This window comes from Theobroma umbraticum, unplaced genomic scaffold, assembly GCF_002168275.2.
Source record: "Theobroma umbraticum cultivar Fairchild unplaced genomic scaffold, ASM216827v3 scaffold_86.0, whole genome shotgun sequence".
NCBI lineage: Eukaryota > Viridiplantae > Streptophyta > Magnoliopsida > Malvales > Malvaceae > Theobroma > Theobroma umbraticum.
In genome coordinates this window covers 3,864,075-3,868,782 of record NW_018397263.1, presented here as the reverse complement: position 1 = coordinate 3,868,782, position 4,708 = coordinate 3,864,075, and positions in this window count along the sequence as shown.

The window sequence follows — 4,708 nt, the reverse complement described above, 5'->3', positions numbered from 1 at the left end:
AACTTCTAGACAATGGAAGTCCAATTATGAATCTAAATTTGATTACTACTTGTTCTATAAAGTTACAAAGGATGGAGAATTTATTGTTTTGTTGGTATATGTGAATACCATTGTTATTGTCAACTTTTCTATTCAAACTGCTAATGATGTGAAAGAATATTTAAGATTCAGACCCAAGGATCTTGGAATGCTTAAAATATTTTCATGGAATAGAAGTTGCTAGATTAGATAAAGGAATTCCATCTAGCAAATGTATTGTACATTAGACTTGTTAGATGAGTACGGGTTTTTGGGAGCAAAACCAATATCTATTTCTATTGACTACAATCACAAAGTCCAATTGATGGCGATGCTTATATGCCAAATGCTACCAATTATAGACAATTAATTGGAAAGTTGTTATATTTAACTTTCACCGGACTTGACATAGCCTACGCAATCCAAGTTTTGTCACAATTCATGGACAAACTTGGAAATTCTCAATTGCAAGTAGCATATAAGTTATTGAAATACCTTAAAGGAGCACAGGGCAAGGAATTTTACTATCAGCAAAGTCTTCACTACATATAAAGAATGATACTGACAATGGTTGAGTAAGATGTCAAGACACAAGAAAATCAATTACTGGTTATTATACAGTAGCATAATATCTACAAAAAACTCTGAACTATTCATGAAAAATTCAAATAAACTTTTATTCTTTTATTATGTTTAATCAAGTTCTTATATTTTTATTTTGAGTCAAATAAGTTCTTATAACTAATGATTGACTAACTGTTGTTAGTTAAAATATCATTTTTCATTTTATACCACGTAATATTAACGTGGCAAGTTGACATGTCATAATGGATGATAATGTAGTATGATGACAAGGTCATGTGGCATTTCACCCTCGACGTTAGCATGACATATGCATAAAATGATAAGTGATTTTTAACTAATGACAATTAATCAATTGTTAATCGTAAAAGTCTATTTGACCTAAAATAAAAATATAAGGACTTAATTGAATATAATAAAAAAATAACAAATTATTTAAATTTTTTTAAATAATTTAAGAGTTTTTTTGAGTATTATGCTTAGTTAGTGATTTACTTATTAGTTGAAAGGGAAAGAAACAGTCTGTAGTGACAAGGAGTTCAACAAAATCAAAATATAGAGTTATGTCAACTACATGTTGTAAAGTTATATGGCTATTGTTTTTTATTTATGGATTTTGGTTTGATCATTCCGATGTAATTGATCTTTATTGTAACAATTAGTTTACATCGCATATTTGTAAAAATTTCAACTTTCAAGAATGGACAAAATGAATTGTCATTTTATTAGAGAGAAGGTTATTAATAGGATTATTACTCCAAGATATATTCGTACTAGTTTGCAGTTGGCTGATTTGTTTAGAAAGGCTTTTCAATCAGGACAATTTCATTCTTTGTTAAGCAATATGAATATTCTTAACATTTACGCCAATGCTGAGGAGTATCATGTATTGCGCTATAACATTTATTCCTCCCTCAGCTTGGCTGTTTCTATATTGTGCCAATCTTTGTTTTAAGGACTATTTGATCGTATTTTCTACATTGCAACATTGTTTTCTTCTTTATATTATTTAGGTTTTGCTTATATTTTCTTAATCTCTTAATGGATTTTACTATAAGATATTAAGACTGTATTCGTAAATTGTCGTTCTCTGAATTGCTATGGACACGTGAGCTGATAATGGCTACTTTGACTACTGCCACAATATTGTACTTTTTTCTTCTTTTTAAATAAAATTTTCCTAATAATCCAAAAAAAAAAACCATCCTCATATAATTTTCCTCTTTTAATTTTTTTTCAATAATTTTTTTACATCGTTCCAGTATACTCAAAATAAATTATAACATAATTTTTATTCAAGATATAAAATTATTTTTAAGAAAATTCGACACATTCAAAAATATAAATTAATCAAGTAGTTGACGAATCGACTTTGATCCCTTATTTTGCGGTAAGAAAAGAGGTGCAGCACCTTTGCATTCGTTGTGAGTAAGTAGGGGATGCGTTTTTACAATTTCCAAGGCCAATAGCAAACATGGGTTGAACAAGGACCACGCCATGAATTTATTTTGGGACTTCTAAACTGTAAGCAATCTCCCATAGGGGTAACGCAAGAAAAAATTTGGCTCTTTCTGCTAAGCTCCGTATACAAAAAAATGGGCCCCTCCTTTTTCGAGATGTGAGGGCATTAACTGTTTAACTCTGTTTATTTGGTACAGTTCAAAATGTAAGTTGTTGATGGCAACACACTGGACAGTGGCTACAAAGTGGCGCAAATTTGTCTAGAGGGTGAGAAGAAAACAAAGCTGTAACTTCATGGAAGAAGAAGTCTACCTTTTTTGGTTTCTACTTTTTAGGCATTTAGGGTGGCACTGGCACCGTTTTAATGGCATTTCCTCTCTCTCTCTCTTTCTTTTCCTTTTGAATTTTGTATGAAGTCTTATATTCCTTGGCTTTTAAGGCAAAGACAAACACCAAACCATCCTTTTCTTGGGAGAGCTTGGCATACCATGTGAGAATGATGGTTCTACTACTTTATTCAAAAATTTAATGACTTAGGTTTATTTGTGGTCCAATATATTTTTAATAATTTAGTTTCTCTTGTTTTCTTTTAACAAAAATTTATTATTTTTCCTTTTAAAGCATATTAATGAGTTTTGCTAAAATTTAAAGAAGAAAAAAGAAACTTTTAAAGGGTTCTGTTCCTTTTAGATTAACAAGACTTGAATAGCCAAATAAGAAAAACTTTTAAACTTTTTCCTCACCTTTAATGGGCTTTGAGGGTTTGTTCTTTTCAATGGATCAAAACTAGGCTTATTAGGCTTGGTCCCAAAGTTTACTATATATTAAAAAAAGAATGAATTCAAATCTAATTTTTTGAGTGTAGTTATATATTTTTTAGATATAATACTTAAAAAATATATTTTTATTATTTATAAAAATTTTAAAAAATTATTATTTTGTTATGTTTGATCAAATTATTATACTTTAAATTTGGATCAAATAAATTTTTATGATGAACAGTTCACTAACTATTATTAATCAAAATGTCATTTGTGGTTTTATATCATAAAACGTTGATATAGCATGTTGATATATCACAATGGATTATGATATAATATACTAATATGACATAATAATATAATTATGTAATATTTTCACTCTTTTTACCAATGTCTTGTTAATGTAACATGTGTACAAAAATGAGAAGTAGTATTTTAATTAATAGTAATTAGTTAACTATTAATTATAAGAATATATTATATTTAAAATAAAAATATATAAATTTAATTAAATAAAAATAAAAATTTATTTAAATTTTTTTAAATAATTTGAGAACTTTTTAAAATATTATACATCTTTTAAAATTTTAGACCAAGTACTTAAGTAGTTTGAAATGGCTGACTTACAACTAAGAATAAAAGGAGAAAAAGAAAAGGGAATATGCTGGCACAAATAATGGGAGGGTATCATTGAAAGAGGATCTAAAACGAGGTGATGAGTCAAAAAAAAAAAAAGAATCAAAATATGGTAAAGTCAGAGCATCATTGCACAAAATTCTTCTTAAAATAAATTTCTGCCTGCTTGCTTTGCATTTTTAATATTTAATCTTCCTTCATCCATAGAAGGATAACGTGGGCAGCATAACCTTTTGTAGCAACCGATTTTTTTAAAAAAAAAATTTTCTCTGAGAAAAATAATTGATTTCTGGAAAAAAATCTATTATTTTTTTCCCTTTTTTACCCTTCTCTTTGCTCTTTATTGAACTTTGTGGTTGATTTGTAGAAATCCTTCAGGTTCTGAGTTATCACTTATCAACAATAATCATTTGGTAGTAATTCAATGGTTAAAGTCTTTGTTCTATTGCTTTGGGGTTGGTGGTGTGGTTTAGGTTTATTATTTAGAAAATATCAATAGCAGTAATAAAGGTGTGTTCACAGTACATGGTTGATTTGAAATTTGAAATACAAATGATAAAAAGCATTTTAATTTTATGTGGCTGAAGCAAGAAGCAGCCAGAATAAATGAGCTCTCACTACAATGGATTGGAGTCAGGAGTCCATCCCAAAATCCTGCCAGGCCAACTCTGACATTGTTTTTTAATTTCATCAATCATTGAAGGGTAATTAATTCCCTGCACTTACACCATATCTTCACTCCTGGCCACTTACCATCCCTTTTTTTTACAGTCAAATTTTAAATAAAGACTTTCACAATATAATTATTAATAAAATATATAATTAAAAGAAAAAACTGTGGCATCCATGGAGGGTAAATGCAGCTTTTAATCCTGGAAGCTGGCTGGTATAACTTGGCAACAATATGGTTGGCATGAATTTATGATCAATGGCAAACACCATGTGTTTCAACAGGAATTAAGATGGTCTGATGTTAACTTTTTTTGTTTTTTCTTTGGTAAAAGAAACTTGCTACATGTATATAATCTGTACCATTAATTTTTTTTTCAAGAAATATCATTAAAAACTGAAGAGTTCATTTCTTAGCATCCAATACATTCAAATAAAAACATAAAAGATTACAAATAATTAATACAATATTTAATTTTATTAATTGTGATCAAATAGTAATACATACTCCATAAATATTATTGTTCCAATCAAACTCAGAAAAAAGAAAAACAAATATCAAGGTACATGTGTACGTAAAT